At 40.6% G+C, this 24,378-nt stretch overlaps 16 non-coding genes across 16 annotated transcripts; all 16 read left to right on the forward strand.

Annotated features, from left to right (window-relative positions):
- Positions 1–1,455: 1,455 nt before the first annotated feature.
- Positions 1,456–1,574, forward strand: LOC131706141 (5S ribosomal RNA). The gene has a single exon (XR_009310596.1). It is a non-coding gene; the product is annotated as a 5S ribosomal RNA (ribosomal RNA).
- An 892-nt stretch (positions 1,575–2,466) lies between these two features.
- LOC131707500 (U1 spliceosomal RNA) lies at positions 2,467–2,630 on the forward strand. Its single transcript, XR_009311202.1, has one exon. It is a non-coding gene; the product is annotated as a U1 spliceosomal RNA (small nuclear RNA).
- A 1,736-nt stretch (positions 2,631–4,366) lies between these two features.
- LOC131706848 (5S ribosomal RNA) lies at positions 4,367–4,485 on the forward strand. The gene has a single exon (XR_009310843.1). It is a non-coding gene; the product is annotated as a 5S ribosomal RNA (ribosomal RNA).
- Positions 4,486–5,377: 892 nt separating this feature from the next.
- Positions 5,378–5,541, forward strand: LOC131707113 (U1 spliceosomal RNA). Its single transcript, XR_009310984.1, has one exon. It is a non-coding gene; the product is annotated as a U1 spliceosomal RNA (small nuclear RNA).
- A 1,739-nt stretch (positions 5,542–7,280) lies between these two features.
- On the forward strand, positions 7,281–7,399 carry LOC131706163 (5S ribosomal RNA). The gene has a single exon (XR_009310598.1). It is a non-coding gene; the product is annotated as a 5S ribosomal RNA (ribosomal RNA).
- An 892-nt stretch (positions 7,400–8,291) lies between these two features.
- On the forward strand, positions 8,292–8,455 carry LOC131707118 (U1 spliceosomal RNA). The gene has a single exon (XR_009310989.1). It is a non-coding gene; the product is annotated as a U1 spliceosomal RNA (small nuclear RNA).
- A 1,728-nt stretch (positions 8,456–10,183) lies between these two features.
- On the forward strand, positions 10,184–10,302 carry LOC131706174 (5S ribosomal RNA). Its single transcript, XR_009310599.1, has one exon. It is a non-coding gene; the product is annotated as a 5S ribosomal RNA (ribosomal RNA).
- Positions 10,303–11,194: 892 nt separating this feature from the next.
- LOC131707123 (U1 spliceosomal RNA) lies at positions 11,195–11,358 on the forward strand. The gene has a single exon (XR_009310991.1). It is a non-coding gene; the product is annotated as a U1 spliceosomal RNA (small nuclear RNA).
- A 1,728-nt stretch (positions 11,359–13,086) lies between these two features.
- Positions 13,087–13,205, forward strand: LOC131706185 (5S ribosomal RNA). Its single transcript, XR_009310600.1, has one exon. It is a non-coding gene; the product is annotated as a 5S ribosomal RNA (ribosomal RNA).
- An 892-nt stretch (positions 13,206–14,097) lies between these two features.
- On the forward strand, positions 14,098–14,261 carry LOC131707125 (U1 spliceosomal RNA). Its single transcript, XR_009310992.1, has one exon. It is a non-coding gene; the product is annotated as a U1 spliceosomal RNA (small nuclear RNA).
- Positions 14,262–16,003: 1,742 nt separating this feature from the next.
- LOC131706196 (5S ribosomal RNA) lies at positions 16,004–16,122 on the forward strand. Its single transcript, XR_009310601.1, has one exon. It is a non-coding gene; the product is annotated as a 5S ribosomal RNA (ribosomal RNA).
- An 892-nt stretch (positions 16,123–17,014) lies between these two features.
- LOC131707126 (U1 spliceosomal RNA) lies at positions 17,015–17,178 on the forward strand. Its single transcript, XR_009310993.1, has one exon. It is a non-coding gene; the product is annotated as a U1 spliceosomal RNA (small nuclear RNA).
- Positions 17,179–18,920: 1,742 nt separating this feature from the next.
- LOC131706207 (5S ribosomal RNA) lies at positions 18,921–19,039 on the forward strand. Its single transcript, XR_009310602.1, has one exon. It is a non-coding gene; the product is annotated as a 5S ribosomal RNA (ribosomal RNA).
- An 892-nt stretch (positions 19,040–19,931) lies between these two features.
- LOC131707128 (U1 spliceosomal RNA) lies at positions 19,932–20,095 on the forward strand. The gene has a single exon (XR_009310995.1). It is a non-coding gene; the product is annotated as a U1 spliceosomal RNA (small nuclear RNA).
- A 1,741-nt stretch (positions 20,096–21,836) lies between these two features.
- On the forward strand, positions 21,837–21,955 carry LOC131706217 (5S ribosomal RNA). Its single transcript, XR_009310603.1, has one exon. It is a non-coding gene; the product is annotated as a 5S ribosomal RNA (ribosomal RNA).
- An 892-nt stretch (positions 21,956–22,847) lies between these two features.
- Positions 22,848–23,011, forward strand: LOC131707134 (U1 spliceosomal RNA). Its single transcript, XR_009310999.1, has one exon. It is a non-coding gene; the product is annotated as a U1 spliceosomal RNA (small nuclear RNA).
- The last annotated feature ends 1,367 nt before the right edge of the window (positions 23,012–24,378 follow it).

Here is a 24,378-nt window from a genome sequence, read left to right on the forward strand (position 1 = left end):
ATAATTGGAAATCATTTTCGAGCTTATCAGTTTTATTTATTTAGTTGATGTTTTTTATTCAGATAAACTGTGCATCACAACTGCTGCTGCTGCTGCTGCTGCTGCTGCAGAGTCACTTACAATAGGACCTGGGTTTTACATCTCATTTGAAGGAAGGAGCACAAGGAGGTTAAGGGACTTGCTCAGGGACAGGGTCACACACAATGAGCCAGTGGCTGAGCTGGGATTGAACCAGGAACCTCCCGGTAACAAGAGCTTTTCTTTAACCACCTGACCACTAAGCCCCTTAAAACATATCTTGGCAGACAAACACTTTAATTAGACAACATAAAACCACATACAAGCAGATTTACAAGCAGGGCTGCAATCGCGTTCGCGCTCTCCCCTGATGTTATAGTCAAAGTTAAAAACACAGGTATTGAAAGCAATTAGCGATTATCTATATATCTCCAGCAGGTGGCTCTGTCAGACTGGGAATGAGATTTTGTTTTTTCTTTCGGAGCGTATAATGTTCTAGAAAGTACCAAAGTGTTTTATGTACATGTATTGTGAAGTGTTTCATCTTGAGAAGACAAAGTAACGAGTCAGCGGCACGTGTATCAAAGTTACAAAGTTGCTAATATTAAAGAAGACGAGGTTCAGCGGTACAGTTGTTTTTTTTAAAACATAGTGTTTCAGCTCTGTACAGACGTTCTATGTCGTTATCCGTTATTGATTCAGCTTTATTTAGATGATTGCCTTTACCTTGTTTTAATTTCCCGTTCCTCTGAGATACGAATCTACCAGCTTTACATCTTTTTTTTTTTTTTTTAACGTATTCTCATTTTGTTGATCATTAATGCACATTTCTGTACTGTGGGTGTTGTCGAGCGATTGAAAACGAGACATTTTGTGTTTGAATTGAAAGTGATGGTCTCGAGGAGTCGAACAAGTCACAATAAGCCTTCATCCATGTATCATGTAACCACATGTATGCTGTCTCTAACTGGAGGAGAGGGACCCTTGCAGTACTGCTCAGCCTAAAGAACCACACGAGTTGTTTGAAAGGGGGATTTATTTTGTAGAATAAACATCAAATTGGTTTCAGGGCATACAGTCCTCCAACGGCAACACAGCTCAGTACAGCTGAGATCCATTACAACACTGCTGCAGATTCAAACTAAAAGAGGGTAATATACAAAATGGATGCCTTTGAGAACTTAACACTTTCAATGCCAACGTGTGGCTACTACTTTGTGAACATACAATTTCGCAAGAATCTAATGGCACTTTTAATGCTGCTATATATACACACACAGACACACGGACACACGGGCCCGCACACGTGGAGCCCAGAGCTGCTTAAATGTTAACGTTTGTGACAAATTAGAGATCTGGAAATCCCTCCCCCAACCTGTCATTGCATGAATGATATTAACTTAATACTATGAAAGAGATAAACCAAGACTGTCGTTCGCTTACGGCCATACCACCTTGAGAACGCCCGATCTCGTCTGATCTCGGAAGCTAAGCAAGGTCGGGCCTGGTTAGTACTTGGATGGGAGACCGCCTGGGAATACCAGGTGCTGTAAGCTTTTCTTTCTGCAGCTTGACAGGGGGCGCTATTTCCCTTGTTATTTATGTTACTAACCTGGAAGCTGTAAGTCTAAACATCGTTTTCTTTTTTTGGTTTTTTTATTGTCCCATTCCACACACGAACAAGTATTGTATCAGCCTTTACTGGTTTTGAAAACTGAGTTAGGACAGAAAGGGTTATCGTATTATATTCTAAGCCGAAACTACCAGTAGCGGTCCGATACAAACAAATGTGAACAGGGTTAAGACAAAAGTACTGACGAGTTTTGCTAGTTATGGTTAGTTTAATTAATTAAAAAAAGAAATAACAGTTGATGAAGTACTTTTTATTATAGTAACAGAACGAGACATGTTTTAAAGCCACAAACTGCGTGTTTAGATTATTGTGCCAAACAAGAGAACAAAACGAGCATATCAACCAAGAACGGATTTAGTGACCCGTTCATTCGTTCGAGTTTATTTATATTATGTGTGACCTTAACAAATGTTTGACCAATGTTTTGCTTGCTTTCTTTTTGAAAGTCGTACATTTGTTACATTTTTTTTATTTCGTTTACGCAGACGTGTATACAGACCCGTCGCTTCTTTTGCGGAACATCTCACATGCTGCTGCACGAATGACGTCGTCCTGTGTAAATCCTGGCATCTTGTCCTCCAATGATAAAGGCGCATGCAAATATATACCGAGAGGCATTACGGGAATGCAATTTATAAATACTTATACTGAAAACTGAAGGAACCCATTACACCCAACAGACTGGAAAGTGCGATATGATAACAATGAAAATGTTATATTAGGAAAAGAGTGTTTCTTTAAATTGCAGATGTAGGCACCGTTTCTTTGAAAAATGTCTCTTGTGGACGGGTGACGACTCGCAATGTGTACAACTCATACTTACCTGGCAGGGGAGATACCATGATCATGAAGGTGGTTTACCCAGGGCGAGGCTCGGCCATTGCACTCCGGCTGTGCTGACCCCTGCGAATTCCCCAAATGCGGGAATCTCGACTGCATAATTTCTGGTAGTGGGGGACTGCGTTCGCGCTCTCCCCTGAAACTATGGTCAAAGACAGAAACAAACACGAACCCGTCGGAGGAAGGAACTCACTCACTCACTCACTCACTAGTTATTCAACAACTCTCCGGCAGGCGGCTTCGTCACACAGGGAGTCAGGTTTTCTTTAAAAGGAGCTCAATGTTTTTAGCTTTCTGACTGTCAAATAAATAGCTACGTGGTTCCTGCACATCTATTTCCATGTTTCGTTATTTTTTATTGACAAGACTAAAAGTAAAGACTCAGCAGTGTCTGTATCAAAGTTTTTATTTTTATTTTAAATAATTGGAAATCATTTTCGAGCTTATCAGTTTTATTTATTTAGTTGATGTTTTTTATTCAGATAAACTGTGCATCACAACTGCTGCTGCTGCTGCTGCTGCTGCTGCAGAGTCACTTACAATAGGACCTGGGTTTTACATCTCATTTGAAGGAAGGAGCACAAGGAGGTTAAGGGACTTGCTCAGGGACAGGGTCACACACAATGAGCCAGTGGCTGAGCTGGGATTGAACCAGGAACCTCCCGGTAACAAGAGCTTTTCTTTAACCACCTGACCACTAAGCCCCTTAAAACATATCTTGGCAGACAAACACTTTAATTAGACAACATAAAACCACATACAAGCAGATTTACAAGCAGGGCTGCAATCGCGTTCGCGCTCTCCCCTGATGTTATAGTCAAAGTTAAAAACACAGGTATTGAAAGCAATTAGCGATTATCTATATATCTCCAGCAGGTGGCTCTGTCAGACTGGGAATGAGATTTTGTTTTTTCTTTCGGAGCGTATAATGTTCTAGAAAGTACCAAAGTGTTTTATGTACATGTATTGTGAAGTGTTTCATCTTGAGAAGACAAAGTAACGAGTCAGCGGCACGTGTATCAAAGTTACAAAGTTGCTAATATTAAAGAAGACGAGGTTCAGCGGTACAGTTGTTTTTTTTAAAACATAGTGTTTCAGCTCTGTACAGACGTTCTATGTCGTTATCCGTTATTGATTCAGCTTTATTTAGATGATTGCCTTTACCTTGTTTTAATTTCCCGTTCCTCTGAGATACGAATCTACCAGCTTTACATCTTTTTTTTTTTTTTTTAACGTATTCTCATTTTGTTGATCATTAATGCACATTTCTGTACTGTGGGTGTTGTCGAGCGATTGAAAACGAGACATTTTGTGTTTGAATTGAAAGTGATGGTCTCGAGGAGTCGAACAAGTCACAATAAGCCTTCATCCATGTATCATGTAACCACATGTATGCTGTCTCTAACTGGAGGAGAGGGACCCTTGCAGTACTGCTCAGCCTAAAGAACCACACGAGTTGTTTGAAAGGGGGATTTATTTTGTAGAATAAACATCAAATTGGTTTCAGGGCATACAGTCCTCCAACGGCAACACAGCTCAGTACAGCTGAGATCCATTACAACACTGCTGCAGATTCAAACTAAAAGAGGGTAATATACAAAATGGATGCCTTTGAGAACTTAACACTTTCAATGCCAACGTGTGGCTACTACTTTGTGAACATACAATTTCGCAAGAATCTAATGGCACTTTTAATGCTGCTATATATACACACACAGACACACGGACACACGGGCCCGCACACGTGGAGCCCAGAGCTGCTTAAATGTTAACGTTTGTGACAAATTAGAGATCTGGAAATCCCTCCCCCAACCTGTCATTGCATGAATGATATTAACTTAATACTATGAAAGAGATAAACCAAGACTGTCGTTCGCTTACGGCCATACCACCTTGAGAACGCCCGATCTCGTCTGATCTCGGAAGCTAAGCAAGGTTGGGCCTGGTTAGTACTTGGATGGGAGACCGCCTGGGAATACCAGGTGCTGTAAGCTTTTCTTTCTGCAGCTTGACAGGGGGCGCTATTTCCCTTGTTATTTATGTTACTAACCTGGAAGCTGTAAGTCTAAACATCGTTTTCTTTTTTTGGTTTTTTTATTGTCCCATTCCACACACGAACAAGTATTGTATCAGCCTTTACTGGTTTTGAAAACTGAGTTAGGACAGAAAGGGTTATCGTATTATATTCTAAGCCGAAACTACCAGTAGCGGTCCGATACAAACAAATGTGAACAGGGTTAAGACAAAAGTACTGACGAGTTTTGCTAGTTATGGTTAGTTTAATTAATTAAAAAAAGAAATAACAGTTGATGAAGTACTTTTTATTATAGTAACAGAACGAGACATGTTTTAAAGCCACAAACTGCGTGTTTAGATTATTGTGCCAAACAAGAGAACAAAACGAGCATATCAACCAAGAACGGATTTAGTGACCCGTTCATTCGTTCGAGTTTATTTATATTATGTGTGACCTTAACAAATGTTTGACCAATGTTTTGCTTGCTTTCTTTTTGAAAGTCGTACATTTGTTACATTTTTTTTATTTCGTTTACGCAGACGTGTATACAGACCCGTCGCTTCTTTTGCGGAACATCTCACATGCTGCTGCACGAATGACGTCGTCCTGTGTAAATCCTGGCATCTTGTCCTCCAATGATAAAGGCGCATGCAAATATATACCGAGAGGCATTACGGGAATGCAATTTATAAATACTTATACTGAAAACTGAAGGAACCCATTACACCCAACAGACTGGAAAGTGCGATATGATAACAATGAAAATGTTATATTAGGAAAAGAGTGTTTCTTTAAATTGCAGATGTAGGCACCGTTTCTTTGAAAAATGTCTCTTGTGGACGGGTGACGACTCGCAATGTGTACAACTCATACTTACCTGGCAGGGGAGATACCATGATCATGAAGGTGGTTCACCCAGGGCGAGGCTCGGCCATTGCACTCCGGCTGTGCTGACCCCTGCGAATTCCCCAAATGCGGGAATCTCGACTGCATAATTTCTGGTAGTGGGGGACTGCGTTCGCGCTCTCCCCTGAAACTATGGTCAAAGACAGAAACAAACACGAACCCGTCGGAGGAAGGAACTCACTCACTCACTCACTCACTAGTTATTCAACAACTCTCCGGCAGGCGGCTTCGTCACACAGGGAGTCAGGTTTTCTTTAAAAGGAGCTCAATGTTTTTAGCTTTCTGACTGTCAAATAAATAGCTACGTGGTTCCTGCACATCTATTTCCATGTTTCGTTATTTTTTATTGACAAGACTAAAAGTAAAGACTCAGCAGTGTCTGTATCAAAGTTTTTATTTTTATTTTAAATAATTGGAAATCATTTTCGAGCTTATCAGTTTTATTTATTTAGTTGATGTTTTTTATTCAGATAAACTGTGCATCACAACTGCTGCTGCTGCTGCTGCTGCTGCTGCTGCAGAGTCACTTACAATAGGACCTGGGTTTTACATCTCATTTGAAGGAAGGAGCACAAGGAGGTTAAGGGACTTGCTCAGGGACAGGGTCACACACAATGAGCCAGTGGCTGAGCTGGGATTGAACCAGGAACCTCCCGGTAACAAGAGCTTTTCTTTAACCACCTGACCACTAAGCCCCTTAAAACATATCTTGGCAGACAAACACTTTAATTAGACAACATAAAACCACATACAAGCAGATTTACAAGCAGGGCTGCAATCGCGTTCGCGCTCTCCCCTGATGTTATAGTCAAAGTTAAAAACACAGGTATTGAAAGCAATTAGCGATTATCTATATATCTCCAGCAGGTGGCTCTGTCAGACTGGGAATGAGATTTTGTTTTTTCTTTCGGAGCGTATAATGTTCTAGAAAGTACCAAAGTGTTTTATGTACATGTATTGTGAAGTGTTTCATCTTGAGAAGACAAAGTAACGAGTCAGCGGCACGTGTATCAAAGTTACAAAGTTGCTAATATTAAAGAAGACGAGGTTCAGCGGTACAGTTGTTTTTTTTAAAACATAGTGTTTCAGCTCTGTACAGACGTTCTATGTCGTTATCCGTTATTGATTCAGCTTTATTTAGATGATTGCCTTTACCTTGTTTTAATTTCCCGTTCCTCTGAGATACGAATCTACCAGCTTTACATCTTTTTTTTTTTTTTTTAACGTATTCTCATTTTGTTGATCATTAATGCACATTTCTGTACTGTGGGTGTTGTCGAGCGATTGAAAACGAGACATTTTGTGTTTGAATTGAAAGAGATGGTCTCGAGGAGTCGAACAAGTCACAATAAGCCTTCATCCATGTATCATGTAACCACATGTATGCTGTCTCTAACTGGAGGAGAGGGACCCTTGCAGTACTGCTCAGCCTAAAGAACCACACGAGTTGTTTGAAAGGGGGATTTATTTTGTAGAATAAACATCAAATTGGTTTCAGGGCATACAGTCCTCCAACGGCAACACAGCTCAGTACAGCTGAGATCCATTACAACACTGCTGCAGATTCAAACTAAAAGAGGGTAATATACAAAATGGATGCCTTTGAGAACTTAACACTTTCAATGCCAACGTGTGGCTACTACTTTGTGAACATACAATTTCGCAAGAATCTAATGGCACTTTTAATGCTGCTATATATACACACACAGACACACGGACACACGGGCCCGCACACGTGGAGCCCAGAGCTGCTTAAATGTTAACGTTTGTGACAAATTAGAGATCTGGAAATCCCTCCCCCAACCTGTCATTGCATGAATGATATTAACTTAATACTATGAAAGAGATAAACCAAGACTGTCGTTCGCTTACGGCCATACCACCTTGAGAACGCCCGATCTCGTCTGATCTCGGAAGCTAAGCAAGGTCGGGCCTGGTTAGTACTTGGATGGGAGACCGCCTGGGAATACCAGGTGCTGTAAGCTTTTCTTTCTGCAGCTTGACAGGGGGCGCTATTTCCCTTGTTATTTATGTTACTAACCTGGAAGCTGTAAGTCTAAACATCGTTTTCTTTTTTTGGTTTTTTTATTGTCCCATTCCACACACGAACAAGTATTGTATCAGCCTTTACTGGTTTTGAAAACTGAGTTAGGACAGAAAGGGTTATCGTATTATATTCTAAGCCGAAACTACCAGTAGCGGTCCGATACAAACAAATGTGAACAGGGTTAAGACAAAAGTACTGACGAGTTTTGCTAGTTATGGTTAGTTTAATTAATTAAAAAAAGAAATAACAGTTGATGAAGTACTTTTTATTATAGTAACAGAACGAGACATGTTTTAAAGCCACAAACTGCGTGTTTAGATTATTGTGCCAAACAAGAGAACAAAACGAGCATATCAACCAAGAACGGATTTAGTGACCCGTTCATTCGTTCGAGTTTATTTATATTATGTGTGACCTTAACAAATGTTTGACCAATGTTTTGCTTGCTTTCTTTTTGAAAGTCGTACATTTGTTACATTTTTTTTATTTCGTTTACGCAGACGTGTATACAGACCCGTCGCTTCTTTTGCGGAACATCTCACATGCTGCTGCACGAATGACGTCGTCCTGTGTAAATCCTGGCATCTTGTCCTCCAATGATAAAGGCGCATGCAAATATATACCGAGAGGCATTACGGGAATGCAATTTATAAATACTTATACTGAAAACTGAAGGAACCCATTACACCCAACAGACTGGAAAGTGCGATATGATAACAATGAAAATGTTATATTAGGAAAAGAGTGTTTCTTTAAATTGCAGATGTAGGCACCGTTTCTTTGAAAAATGTCTCTTGTGGACGGGTGACGACTCGCAATGTGTACAACTCATACTTACCTGGCAGGGGAGATACCATGATCATGAAGGTGGTTCACCCAGGGCGAGGCTCGGCCATTGCACTCCGGCTGTGCTGACCCCTGCGAATTCCCCAAATGCGGGAATCTCGACTGCATAATTTCTGGTAGTGGGGGACTGCGTTCGCGCTCTCCCCTGAAACTATGGTCAAAGACAGAAACAAACACGAACCCGTCGGAGGAAGGAACTCACTCACTCACTCACTCACTAGTTATTCAACAACTCTCCGGCAGGCGGCTTCGTCACACAGGGAGTCAGGTTTTCTTTAAAAGGAGCTCAATGTTTTTAGCTTTCTGACTGTCAAATAAATAGCTACGTGGTTCCTGCACATCTATTTCCATGTTTCGTTATTTTTTATTGACAAGACTAAAAGTAAAGACTCAGCAGTGTCTGTATCAAAGTTTTTATTTTTATTTTAAATAATTGGAAATCATTTTCGAGCTTATCAGTTTTATTTATTTAGTTGATGTTTTTTATTCAGATAAACTGTGCATCACAACTGCTGCTGCTGCTGCTGCTGCTGCTGCAGAGTCACTTACAATAGGACCTGGGTTTTACATCTCATTTGAAGGAAGGAGCACAAGGAGGTTAAGGGACTTGCTCAGGGACAGGGTCACACACAATGAGCCAGTGGCTGAGCTGGGATTGAACCAGGAACCTCCCGGTAACAAGAGCTTTTCTTTAACCACCTGACCACTAAGCCCCTTAAAACATATCTTGGCAGACAAACACTTTAATTAGACAACATAAAACCACATACAAGCAGATTTACAAGCAGGGCTGCAATCGCGTTCGCGCTCTCCCCTGATGTTATAGTCAAAGTTAAAAACACAGGTATTGAAAGCAATTAGCGATTATCTATATATCTCCAGCAGGTGGCTCTGTCAGACTGGGAATGAGATTTTGTTTTTTCTTTCGGAGCGTATAATGTTCTAGAAAGTACCAAAGTGTTTTATGTACATGTATTGTGAAGTGTTTCATCTTGAGAAGACAAAGTAACGAGTCAGCGGCACGTGTATCAAAGTTACAAAGTTGCTAATATTAAAGAAGACGAGGTTCAGCGGTACAGTTGTTTTTTTTAAAACATAGTGTTTCAGCTCTGTACAGACGTTCTATGTCGTTATCCGTTATTGATTCAGCTTTATTTAGATGATTGCCTTTACCTTGTTTTAATTTCCCGTTCCTCTGAGATACGAATCTACCAGCTTTACATCTTTTTTTTTTTTTTTTAACGTATTCTCATTTTGTTGATCATTAATGCACATTTCTGTACTGTGGGTGTTGTCGAGCGATTGAAAACGAGACATTTTGTGTTTGAATTGAAAGTGATGGTCTCGAGGAGTCGAACAAGTCACAATAAGCCTTCATCCATGTATCATGTAACCACATGTATGCTGTCTCTAACTGGAGGAGAGGGACCCTTGCAGTACTGCTCAGCCTAAAGAACCACACGAGTTGTTTGAAAGGGGGATTTATTTTGTAGAATAAACATCAAATTGGTTTCAGGGCATACAGTCCTCCAACGGCAACACAGCTCAGTACAGCTGAGATCCATTACAACACTGCTGCAGATTCAAACTAAAAGAGGGTAATATACAAAATGGATGCCTTTGAGAACTTAACACTTTCAATGCCAACGTGTGGCTACTACTTTGTGAACATACAATTTCGCAAGAATCTAATGGCACTTTTAATGCTGCTATATATACACACACAGACACACGGGCCCGCACACGTGGAGCCCAGAGCTGCTTAAATGTTAACGTTTGTGACAAATTAGAGATCTGGAAATCCCTCCCCCAACCTGTCATTGCATGAATGATATTAACTTAATACTATGAAAGAGATAAACCAAGACTGTCGTTCGCTTACGGCCATACCACCTTGAGAACGCCCGATCTCGTCTGATCTCGGAAGCTAAGCAAGGTCGGGCCTGGTTAGTACTTGGATGGGAGACCGCCTGGGAATACCAGGTGCTGTAAGCTTTTCTTTCTGCAGCTTGACAGGGGGCGCTATTTCCCTTGTTATTTATGTTACTAACCTGGAAGCTGTAAGTCTAAACATCGTTTTCTTTTTTTGGTTTTTTTATTGTCCCATTCCACACACGAACAAGTATTGTATCAGCCTTTACTGGTTTTGAAAACTGAGTTAGGACAGAAAGGGTTATCGTATTATATTCTAAGCCGAAACTACCAGTAGCGGTCCGATACAAACAAATGTGAACAGGGTTAAGACAAAAGTACTGACGAGTTTTGCTAGTTATGGTTAGTTTAATTAATTAAAAAAAGAAATAACAGTTGATGAAGTACTTTTTATTATAGTAACAGAACGAGACATGTTTTAAAGCCACAAACTGCGTGTTTAGATTATTGTGCCAAACAAGAGAACAAAACGAGCATATCAACCAAGAACGGATTTAGTGACCCGTTCATTCGTTCGAGTTTATTTATATTATGTGTGACCTTAACAAATGTTTGACCAATGTTTTGCTTGCTTTCTTTTTGAAAGTCGTACATTTGTTACATTTTTTTTATTTCGTTTACGCAGACGTGTATACAGACCCGTCGCTTCTTTTGCGGAACATCTCACATGCTGCTGCACGAATGACGTCGTCCTGTGTAAATCCTGGCATCTTGTCCTCCAATGATAAAGGCGCATGCAAATATATACCGAGAGGCATTACGGGAATGCAATTTATAAATACTTATACTGAAAACTGAAGGAACCCATTACACCCAACAGACTGGAAAGTGCGATATGATAACAATGAAAATGTTATATTAGGAAAAGAGTGTTTCTTTAAATTGCAGATGTAGGCACCGTTTCTTTGAAAAATGTCTCTTGTGGACGGGTGACGACTCGCAATGTGTACAACTCATACTTACCTGGCAGGGGAGATACCATGATCATGAAGGTGGTTCACCCAGGGCGAGGCTCGGCCATTGCACTCCGGCTGTGCTGACCCCTGCGAATTCCCCAAATGCGGGAATCTCGACTGCATAATTTCTGGTAGTGGGGGACTGCGTTCGCGCTCTCCCCTGAAACTATGGTCAAAGACAGAAACAAACACGAACCCGTCGGAGGAAGGAACTCACTCACTCACTAGTTATTCAACAACTCTCCGGCAGGCGGCTTCGTCACACAGGGAGTCAGGTTTTCTTTAAAAGGAGCTCAATGTTTTTAGCTTTCTGACTGTCAAATAAATAGCTACGTGGTTCCTGCACATCTATTTCCATGTTTCGTTATTTTTTATTGACAAGACTAAAAGTAAAGACTCAGCAGTGTCTGTATCAAAGTTTTTATTTTTATTTTAAATAATTGGAAATCATTTTCGAGCTTATCAGTTTTATTTATTTAGTTGATGTTTTTTATTCAGATAAACTGTGCATCACAACTGCTGCTGCTGCTGCTGCTGCTGCTGCAGAGTCACTTACAATAGGACCTGGGTTTTACATCTCATTTGAAGGAAGGAGCACAAGGAGGTTAAGGGACTTGCTCAGGGACAGGGTCACACACAATGAGCCAGTGGCTGAGCTGGGATTGAACCAGGAACCTCCCGGTAACAAGAGCTTTTCTTTAACCACCTGACCACTAAGCCCCTTAAAACATATCTTGGCAGACAAACACTTTAATTAGACAACATAAAACCACATACAAGCAGATTTACAAGCAGGGCTGCAATCGCGTTCGCGCTCTCCCCTGATGTTATAGTCAAAGTTAAAAACACAGGTATTGAAAGCAATTAGCGATTATCTATATATCTCCAGCAGGTGGCTCTGTCAGACTGGGAATGAGATTTTGTTTTTTCTTTCGGAGCGTATAATGTTCTAGAAAGTACCAAAGTGTTTTATGTACATGTATTGTGAAGTGTTTCATCTTGAGAAGACAAAGTAACGAGTCAGCGGCACGTGTATCAAAGTTACAAAGTTGCTAATATTAAAGAAGACGAGGTTCAGCGGTACAGTTGTTTTTTTTAAAACATAGTGTTTCAGCTCTGTACAGACGTTCTATGTCGTTATCCGTTATTGATTCAGCTTTATTTAGATGATTGCCTTTACCTTGTTTTAATTTCCCGTTCCTCTGAGATACGAATCTACCAGCTTTACATCTTTTTTTTTTTTTTTTAACGTATTCTCATTTTGTTGATCATTAATGCACATTTCTGTACTGTGGGTGTTGTCGAGCGATTGAAAACGAGACATTTTGTGTTTGAATTGAAAGAGATGGTCTCGAGGAGTCGAACAAGTCACAATAAGCCTTCATCCATGTATCATGTAACCACATGTATGCTGTCTCTAACTGGAGGAGAGGGACCCTTGCAGTACTGCTCAGCCTAAAGAACCACACGAGTTGTTTGAAAGGGGGATTTATTTTGTAGAATAAACATCAAATTGGTTTCAGGGCATACAGTCCTCCAACGGCAACACAGCTCAGTACAGCTGAGATCCATTACAACACTGCTGCAGATTCAAACTAAAAGAGGGTAATATACAAAATGGATGCCTTTGAGAACTTAACACTTTCAATGCCAACGTGTGGCTACTACTTTGTGAACATACAATTTCGCAAGAATCTAATGGCACTTTTAATGCTGCTATATATACACACACAGACACACGGACACACGGGCCCGCACACGTGGAGCCCAGAGCTGCTTAAATGTTAACGTTTGTGACAAATTAGAGATCTGGAAATCCCTCCCCCAACCTGTCATTGCATGAATGATATTAACTTAATACTATGAAAGAGATAAACCAAGACTGTCGTTCGCTTACGGCCATACCACCTTGAGAACGCCCGATCTCGTCTGATCTCGGAAGCTAAGCAAGGTCGGGCCTGGTTAGTACTTGGATGGGAGACCGCCTGGGAATACCAGGTGCTGTAAGCTTTTCTTTCTGCAGCTTGACAGGGGGCGCTATTTCCCTTGTTATTTATGTTACTAACCTGGAAGCTGTAAGTCTAAACATCGTTTTCTTTTTTTGGTTTTTTTATTGTCCCATTCCACACACGAACAAGTATTGTATCAGCCTTTACTGGTTTTGAAAACTGAGTTAGGACAGAAAGGGTTATCGTATTATATTCTAAGCCGAAACTACCAGTAGCGGTCCGATACAAACAAATGTGAACAGGGTTAAGACAAAAGTACTGACGAGTTTTGCTAGTTATGGTTAGTTTAATTAATTAAAAAAAGAAATAACAGTTGATGAAGTACTTTTTATTATAGTAACAGAACGAGACATGTTTTAAAGCCACAAACTGCGTGTTTAGATTATTGTGCCAAACAAGAGAACAAAACGAGCATATCAACCAAGAACGGATTTAGTGACCCGTTCATTCGTTCGAGTTTATTTATATTATGTGTGACCTTAACAAATGTTTGACCAATGTTTTGCTTGCTTTCTTTTTGAAAGTCGTACATTTGTTACATTTTTTTTATTTCGTTTACGCAGACGTGTATACAGACCCGTCGCTTCTTTTGCGGAACATCTCACATGCTGCTGCACGAATGACGTCGTCCTGTGTAAATCCTGGCATCTTGTCCTCCAATGATAAAGGCGCATGCAAATATATACCGAGAGGCATTACGGGAATGCAATTTATAAATACTTATACTGAAAACTGAAGGAACCCATTACACCCAACAGACTGGAAAGTGCGATATGATAACAATGAAAATGTTATATTAGGAAAAGAGTGTTTCTTTAAATTGCAGATGTAGGCACCGTTTCTTTGAAAAATGTCTCTTGTGGACGGGTGACGACTCGCAATGTGTACAACTCATACTTACCTGGCAGGGGAGATACCATGATCATGAAGGTGGTTCACCCAGGGCGAGGCTCGGCCATTGCACTCCGGCTGTGCTGACCCCTGCGAATTCCCCAAATGCGGGAATCTCGACTGCATAATTTCTGGTAGTGGGGGACTGCGTTCGCGCTCTCCCCTGAAACTATGGTCAAAGACAGAAACAAACACGAACCCGTCGGAGGAAGGAACTCACTCACTCACTCACTCACTAGTTATTCAACAACTCTCCGGCAGGCAGCTTCGTCACACAGGGAGTCAGGTTTTCTTTAAAAGGAGCTCAATGTTTTTAGCTTTCTGACTGTCAAATAAATAGCTACGTGGTTCCTGCACATCTATTTCCATGTTTCGTTATTTTTTATTGACAAGACTAAAAGTAAAGACTCAGCAGTGTCTGTATCAAAGTTTTTATTTTTATTTTAAATAATTGGAAATCATTTTCGAGCTTATCAGTTTTATTTATTTAGTTGATGTTTTTTATTCAGATAAACTGTGCATCACAACTGCTGCTGCTGCTGCTGCTGCTGCTGCTGCTGCAGAGTCACTTACAATAGGACCTGGGTTTTACATCTCATTTGAAGGAAGGAGCACAAGGAGGTTAAGGGACTTGCTCAGGGACAGGGTCACACACAATGAGCCAGTGGCTGAGCTGGGATTGAACCAGGAACCTCCCGGTAACAAGAGCTTTTCTTTAACCACCTGACCACTAAGCCCCTTAAAACATATCTTGGCAGACAAACACTTTAATTAGACAACATAAAACCACATACAAGCAGATTTACAAGCAGGGCTGCAATCGCGTTCGCGCTCTCCCCTGATGTTATAGTCAAAGTTAAAAACACAGGTATTGAAAGCAATTAGCGATTATCTATATATCTCCAGCAGGTGGCTCTGTCAGACTGGGAATGAGATTTTGTTTTTTCTTTCGGAGCGTATAATGTTCTAGAAAGTACCAAAGTGTTTTATGTACATGTATTGTGAAGTGTTTCATCTTGAGAAGACAAAGTAACGAGTCAGCGGCACGTGTATCAAAGTTACAAAGTTGCTAATATTAAAGAAGACGAGGTTCAGCGGTACAGTTGTTTTTTTTAAAACATAGTGTTTCAGCTCTGTACAGACGTTCTATGTCGTTATCCGTTATTGATTCAGCTTTATTTAGATGATTGCCTTTACCTTGTTTTAATTTCCCGTTCCTCTGAGATACGAATCTACCAGCTTTACATCTTTTTTTTTTTTTTTTAACGTATTCTCATTTTGTTGATCATTAATGCACATTTCTGTACTGTGGGTGTTGTCGAGCGATTGAAAACGAGACATTTTGTGTTTGAATTGAAAGAGATGGTCTCGAGGAGTCGAACAAGTCACAATAAGCCTTCATCCATGTATCATGTAACCACATGTATGCTGTCTCTAACTGGAGGAGAGGGACCCTTGCAGTACTGCTCAGCCTAAAGAACCACACGAGTTGTTTGAAAGGGGGATTTATTTTGTAGAATAAACATCAAATTGGTTTCAGGGCATACAGTCCTCCAACGGCAACACAGCTCAGTACAGCTGAGATCCATTACAACACTGCTGCAGATTCAAACTAAAAGAGGGTAATATACAAAATGGATGCCTTTGAGAACTTAACACTTTCAATGCCAACGTGTGGCTACTACTTTGTGAACATACAATTTCGCAAGAATCTAATGGCACTTTTAATGCTGCTATATATACACACACAGACACACGGACACACGGGCCCGCACACGTGGAGCCCAGAGCTGCTTAAATGTTAACGTTTGTGACAAATTAGAGATCTGGAAATCCCTCCCCCAACCTGTCATTGCATGAATGATATTAACTTAATACTATGAAAGAGATAAACCAAGACTGTCGTTCGCTTACGGCCATACCACCTTGAGAACGCCCGATCTCGTCTGATCTCGGAAGCTAAGCAAGGTCGGGCCTGGTTAGTACTTGGATGGGAGACCGCCTGGGAATACCAGGTGCTGTAAGCTTTTCTTTCTGCAGCTTGACAGGGGGCGCTATTTCCCTTGTTATTTATGTTACTAACCTGGAAGCTGTAAGTCTAAACATCGTTTTCTTTTTTTGGTTTTTTTATTGTCCCATTCCACACACGAACAAGTATTGTATCAGCCTTTACTGGTTTTGAAAACTGAGTTAGGACAGAAAGGGTTATCGTATTATATTCTAAGCCGAAACTACCAGTAGCGGTCCGATACAAACAAATGTGAACAGGGTTAAGACAAAAGTACTGACGAGTTTTGCTAGTTATGGTTAGTTTAATTAATTAAAAAAAGAAATAACAGTTGATGAAGTACTTTTTATTATAGTAACAGAACGAGACATGTTTTAAAGCCACAAACTGCGTGTTTAGATTATTGTGCCAAACAAGAGAACAAAACGAGCATATCAACCAAGAACGGATTTAGTGACCCGTTCATTCGTTCGAGTTTATTTATATTATGTGTGACCTTAACAAATGTTTGACCAATGTTTTGCTTGCTTTCTTTTTGAAAGTCGTACATTTGTTACATTTTTTTTATTTCGTTTACGCAGACGTGTATACAGACCCGTCGCTTCTTTTGCGGAACATCTCACATGCTGCTGCACGAATGACGTCGTCCTGTGTAAATCCTGGCATCTTGTCCTCCAATGATAAAGGCGCATGCAAATATATACCGAGAGGCATTACGGGAATGCAATTTATAAATACTTATACTGAAAACTGAAGGAACCCATTACACCCAACAGACTGGAAAGTGCGATATGATAACAATGAAAATGTTATATTAGGAAAAGAGTGTTTCTTTAAATTGCAGATGTAGGCACCGTTTCTTTGAAAAATGTCTCTTGTGGACGGGTGACGACTCGCAATGTGTACAACTCATACTTACCTGGCAGGGGAGATACCATGATCATGAAGGTGGTTCACCCAGGGCGAGGCTCGGCCATTGCACTCCGGCTGTGCTGACCCCTGCGAATTCCCCAAATGCGGGAATCTCGACTGCATAATTTCTGGTAGTGGGGGACTGCGTTCGCGCTCTCCCCTGAAACTATGGTCAAAGACAGAAACAAACACGAACCCGTCGGAGGAAGGAACTCACTCACTCACTCACTCACTAGTTATTCAACAACTCTCCGGCAGGCGGCTTCGTCACACAGGGAGTCAGGTTTTCTTTAAAAGGAGCTCAATGTTTTTAGCTTTCTGACTGTCAAATAAATAGCTACGTGGTTCCTGCACATCTATTTCCATGTTTCGTTATTTTTTATTGACAAGACTAAAAGTAAAGACTCAGCAGTGTCTGTATCAAAGTTTTTATTTTTATTTTAAATAATTGGAAATCATTTTCGAGCTTATCAGTTTTATTTATTTAGTTGATGTTTTTTATTCAGATAAACTGTGCATCACAACTGCTGCTGCTGCTGCTGCTGCTGCTGCTGCTGCAGAGTCACTTACAATAGGACCTGGGTTTTACATCTCATTTGAAGGAAGGAGCACAAGGAGGTTAAGGGACTTGCTCAGGGACAGGGTCACACACAATGAGCCAGTGGCTGAGCTGGGATTGAACCAGGAACCTCCCGGTAACAAGAGCTTTTCTTTAACCACCTGACCACTAAGCCCCTTAAAACATATCTTGGCAGACAAACACTTTAATTAGACAACATAAAACCACATACAAGCAGATTTACAAGCAGGGCTGCAATCGCGTTCGCGCTCTCCCCTGATGTTATAGTCAAAGTTAAAAACACAGGTATTGAAAGCAATTAGCGATTATCTATATATCTCCAGCAGGTGGCTCTGTCAGACTGGGAATGAGATTTTGTTTTTTCTTTCGGAGCGTATAATGTTCTAGAAAGTACCAAAGTGTTTTATGTACATGTATTGTGAAGTGTTTCATCTTGAGAAGACAAAGTAACGAGTCAGCGGCACGTGTATCAAAGTTACAAAGTTGCTAATATTAAAGAAGACGAGGTTCAGCGGTACAGTTGTTTTTTTTAAAACATAGTGTTTCAGCTCTGTACAGACGTTCTATGTCGTTATCCGTTATTGATTCAGCTTTATTTAGATGATTGCCTTTACCTTGTTTTAATTTCCCGTTCCTCTGAGATACGAATCTACCAGCTTTACATCTTTTTTTTTTTTTTTTAACGTATTCTCATTTTGTTGATCATTAATGCACATTTCTGTACTGTGGGTGTTGTCGAGCGATTGAAAACGAGACATTTTGTGTTTGAATTGAAAGAGATGGTCTCGAGGAGTCGAACAAGTCACAATAAGCCTTCATCCATGTATCATGTAACCACATGTATGCTGTCTCTAACTGGAGGAGAGGGACCCTTGCAGTACTGCTCAGCCTAAAGAACCACACGAGTTGTTTGAAAGGGGGATTTATTTTGTAGAATAAACATCAAATTGGTTTCAGGGCATACAGTCCTCCAACGGCAACACAGCTCAGTACAGCTGAGATCCATTACAACACTGCTGCAGATTCAAACTAAAAGAGGGTAATATACAAAATGGATGCCTTTGAGAACTTAACACTTTCAATGCCAACGTGTGGCTACTACTTTGTGAACATACAATTTCGCAAGAATCTAATGGCACTTTTAATGCTGCTATATATACACACACAGACACACGGACACACGGGCCCGCACACGTGGAGCCCAGAGCTGCTTAAATGTTAACGTTTGTGACAAATTAGAGATCTGGAAATCCCTCCCCCAACCTGTCATTGCATGAATGATATTAACTTAATACTATGAAAGAGATAAACCAAGACTGTCGTTCGCTTACGGCCATACCACCTTGAGAACGCCCGATCTCGTCTGATCTCGGAAGCTAAGCAAGGTCGGGCCTGGTTAGTACTTGGATGGGAGACCGCCTGGGAATACCAGGTGCTGTAAGCTTTTCTTTCTGCAGCTTGACAGGGGGCGCTATTTCCCTTGTTATTTATGTTACTAACCTGGAAGCTGTAAGTCTAAACATCGTTTTCTTTTTTTGGTTTTTTTATTGTCCCATTCCACACACGAACAAGTATTGTATCAGCCTTTACTGGTTTTGAAAACTGAGTTAGGACAGAAAGGGTTATCGTATTATATTCTAAGCCGAAACTACCAGTAGCGGTCCGATACAAACAAATGTGAACAGGGTTAAGACAAAAGTACTGACGAGTTTTGCTAGTTATGGTTAGTTTAATTAATTAAAAAAAGAAATAACAGTTGATGAAGTACTTTTTATTATAGTAACAGAACGAGACATGTTTTAAAGCCACAAACTGCGTGTTTAGATTATTGTGCCAAACAAGAGAACAAAACGAGCATATCAACCAAGAACGGATTTAGTGACCCGTTCATTCGTTCGAGTTTATTTATATTATGTGTGACCTTAACAAATGTTTGACCAATGTTTTGCTTGCTTTCTTTTTGAAAGTCGTACATTTGTTACATTTTTTTTATTTCGTTTACGCAGACGTGTATACAGACCCGTCGCTTCTTTTGCGGAACATCTCACATGCTGCTGCACGAATGACGTCGTCCTGTGTAAATCCTGGCATCTTGTCCTCCAATGATAAAGGCGCATGCAAATATATACCGAGAGGCATTACGGGAATGCAATTTATAAATACTTATACTGAAAACTGAAGGAACCCATTACACCCAACAGACTGGAAAGTGCGATATGATAACAATGAAAATGTTATATTAGGAAAAGAGTGTTTCTTTAAATTGCAGATGTAGGCACCGTTTCTTTGAAAAATGTCTCTTGTGGACGGGTGACGACTCGCAATGTGTACAACTCATACTTACCTGGCAGGGGAGATACCATGATCATGAAGGTGGTTCACCCAGGGCGAGGCTCGGCCATTGCACTCCGGCTGTGCTGACCCCTGCGAATTCCCCAAATGCGGGAATCTCGACTGCATAATTTCTGGTAGTGGGGGACTGCGTTCGCGCTCTCCCCTGAAACTATGGTCAAAGACAGAAACAAACACGAACCCGTCGGAGGAAGGAACTCACTCACTCACTCACTCACTAGTTATTCAACAACTCTCCGGCAGGCGGCTTCGTCACACAGGGAGTCAGGTTTTCTTTAAAAGGAGCTCAATGTTTTTAGCTTTCTGACTGTCAAATAAATAGCTACGTGGTTCCTGCACATCTATTTCCATGTTTCGTTATTTTTTATTGACAAGACTAAAAGTAAAGACTCAGCAGTGTCTGTATCAAAGTTTTTATTTTTATTTTAAATAATTGGAAATCATTTTCGAGCTTATCAGTTTTATTTATTTAGTTGATGTTTTTTATTCAGATAAACTGTGCATCACAACTGCTGCTGCTGCTGCTGCTGCTGCTGCTGCTGCAGAGTCACTTACAATAGGACCTGGGTTTTACATCTCATTTGAAGGAAGGAGCACAAGGAGGTTAAGGGACTTGCTCAGGGACAGGGTCACACACAATGAGCCAGTGGCTGAGCTGGGATTGAACCAGGAACCTCCCGGTAACAAGAGCTTTTCTTTAACCACCTGACCACTAAGCCCCTTAAAACATATCTTGGCAGACAAACACTTTAATTAGACAACATAAAACCACATACAAGCAGATTTACAAGCAGGGCTGCAATCGCGTTCGCGCTCTCCCCTGATGTTATAGTCAAAGTTAAAAACACAGGTATTGAAAGCAATTAGCGATTATCTATATATCTCCAGCAGGTGGCTCTGTCAGACTGGGAATGAGATTTTGTTTTTTCTTTCGGAGCGTATAATGTTCTAGAAAGTACCAAAGTGTTTTATGTACATGTATTGTGAAGTGTTTCATCTTGAGAAGACAAAGTAACGAGTCAGCGGCACGTGTATCAAAGTTACAAAGTTGCTAATATTAAAGAAGACGAGGTTCAGCGGTACAGTTGTTTTTTTTAAAACATAGTGTTTCAGCTCTGTACAGACGTTCTATGTCGTTATCCGTTATTGATTCAGCTTTATTTAGATGATTGCCTTTACCTTGTTTTAATTTCCCGTTCCTCTGAGATACGAATCTACCAGCTTTACATCTTTTTTTTTTTTTTTAACGTATTCTCATTTTGTTGATCATTAATGCACATTTCTGTACTGTGGGTGTTGTCGAGCGATTGAAAACGAGACATTTTGTGTTTGAATTGAAAGTGATGGTCTCGAGGAGTCGAACAAGTCACAATAAGCCTTCATCCATGTATCATGTAACCACATGTATGCTGTCTCTAACTGGAGGAGAGGGACCCTTGCAGTACTGCTCAGCCTAAAGAACCACACGAGTTGTTTGAAAGGGGGATTTATTTTGTAGAATAAACATCAAATTGGTTTCAGGGCATACAGTCCTCCAACGGCAACACAGCTCAGTACAGCTGAGATCCATTACAACACTGCTGCAGATTCAAACTAAAAGAGGGTAATATACAAAATGGATGCCTTTGAGAACTTAACACTTTCAATGCCAACGTGTGGCTACTACTTTGTGAACATACAATTTCGCAAGAATCTAATGGCACTTTTAATGCTGCTATATATACACACACAGACACACGGACACACGGGCCCGCACACGTGGAGCCCAGAGCTGCTTAAATGTTAACGTTTGTGACAAATTAGAGATCTGGAAATCCCTCCCCCAACCTGTCATTGCATGAATGATATTAACTTAATACTATGAAAGAGATAAACCAAGACTGTCGTTCGCTTACGGCCATACCACCTTGAGAACGCCCGATCTCGTCTGATCTCGGAAGCTAAGCAAGGTCGGGCCTGGTTAGTACTTGGATGGGAGACCGCCTGGGAATACCAGGTGCTGTAAGCTTTTCTTTCTGCAGCTTGACAGGGGGCGCTATTTCCCTTGTTATTTATGTTACTAACCTGGAAGCTGTAAGTCTAAACATCGTTTTCTTTTTTTGGTTTTTTTATTGTCCCATTCCACACACGAACAAGTATTGTATCAGCCTTTACTGGTTTTGAAAACTGAGTTAGGACAGAAAGGGTTATCGTATTATATTCTAAGCCGAAACTACCAGTAGCGGTCCGATACAAACAAATGTGAACAGGGTTAAGACAAAAGTACTGACGAGTTTTGCTAGTTATGGTTAGTTTAATTAATTAAAAAAAGAAATAACAGTTGATGAAGTACTTTTTATTATAGTAACAGAACGAGACATGTTTTAAAGCCACAAACTGCGTGTTTAGATTATTGTGCCAAACAAGAGAACAAAACGAGCATATCAACCAAGAACGGATTTAGTGACCCGTTCATTCGTTCGAGTTTATTTATATTATGTGTGACCTTAACAAATGTTTGACCAATGTTTTGCTTGCTTTCTTTTTGAAAGTCGTACATTTGTTACATTTTTTTTATTTCGTTTACGCAGACGTGTATACAGACCCGTCGCTTCTTTTGCGGAACATCTCACATGCTGCTGCACGAATGACGTCGTCCTGTGTAAATCCTGGCATCTTGTCCTCCAATGATAAAGGCGCATGCAAATATATACCGAGAGGCATTACGGGAATGCAATTTATAAATACTTATACTGAAAACTGAAGGAACCCATTACACCCAACAGACTGGAAAGTGCGATATGATAACAATGAAAATGTTATATTAGGAAAAGAGTGTTTCTTTAAATTGCAGATGTAGGCACCGTTTCTTTGAAAAATGTCTCTTGTGGACGGGTGACGACTCGCAATGTGTACAACTCATACTTACCTGGCAGGGGAGATACCATGATCATGAAGGTGGTTCACCCAGGGCGAGGCTCGGCCATTGCACTCCGGCTGTGCTGACCCCTGCGAATTCCCCAAATGCGGGAATCTCGACTGCATAATTTCTGGTAGTGGGGGACTGCGTTCGCGCTCTCCCCTGAAACTATGGTCAAAGACAGAAACAAACACGAACCCGTCGGAGGAAGGAACTCACTCACTCACTCACTCACTCACTAGTTATTCAACAACTCTCCGGCAGGCGGCTTCGTCACACAGGGAGTCAGGTTTTCTTTAAAAGGAGCTCAATGTTTTTAGCTTTCTGACTGTCAAATAAATAGCTACGTGGTTCCTGCACATCTATTTCCATGTTTCGTTATTTTTTATTGACAAGACTAAAAGTAAAGACTCAGCAGTGTCTGTATCAAAGTTTTTATTTTTATTTTAAATAATTGGAAATCATTTTCGAGCTTATCAGTTTTATTTATTTAGTTGATGTTTTTTATTCAGATAAACTGTGCATCACAACTGCTGCTGCTGCTGCTGCTGCTGCTGCTGCAGAGTCACTTACAATAGGACCTGGGTTTTACATCTCATTTGAAGGAAGGAGCACAAGGAGGTTAAGGGACTTGCTCAGGGACAGGGTCACACACAATGAGCCAGTGGCTGAGCTGGGATTGAACCAGGAACCTCCCGGTAACAAGAGCTTTTCTTTAACCACCTGACCACTAAGCCCCTTAAAACATATCTTGGCAGACAAACACTTTAATTAGACAACATAAAACCACATACAAGCAGATTTACAAGCAGGGCTGCAATCGCGTTCGCGCTCTCCCCTGATGTTATAGTCAAAGTTAAAAACACAGGTATTGAAAGCAATTAGCGATTATCTATATATCTCCAGCAGGTGGCTCTGTCAGACTGGGAATGAGATTTTGTTTTTTCTTTCGGAGCGTATAATGTTCTAGAAAGTACCAAAGTGTTTTATGTACATGTATTGTGAAGTGTTTCATCTTGAGAAGACAAAGTAACGAGTCAGCGGCACGTGTATCAAAGTTACAAAGTTGCTAATATTAAAGAAGACGAGGTTCAGCGGTACAGTTGTTTTTTTTTAAAACATAGTGTTTCAGCTCTGTACAGACGTTCTATGTCGTTATCCGTTATTGATTCAGCTTTATTTAGATGATTGCCTTTACCTTGTTTTAATTTCCCGTTCCTCTGAGATACGAATCTACCAGCTTTACATCTTTTTTTTTTTTTTAACGTATTCTCATTTTGTTGATCATTAATGCACATTTCTGTACTGTGGGTGTTGTCGAGCGATTGAAAACGAGACATTTTGTGTTTGAATTGAAAGTGATGGTCTCGAGGAGTCGAACAAGTCACAATAAGCCTTCATCCATGTATCATGTAACCACATGTATGCTGTCTCTAACTGGAGGAGAGGGACCCTTGCAGTACTGCTCAGCCTAAAGAACCACACGAGTTGTTTGAAAGGGGGATTTATTTTGTAGAATAAACATCAAATTG

The sequence above is a fragment of the Acipenser ruthenus genome, chromosome 2 (genome assembly GCF_902713425.1).
Source record: "Acipenser ruthenus chromosome 2, fAciRut3.2 maternal haplotype, whole genome shotgun sequence".
NCBI classification, from domain to species: Eukaryota; Metazoa; Chordata; class Actinopteri; order Acipenseriformes; family Acipenseridae; genus Acipenser; species Acipenser ruthenus.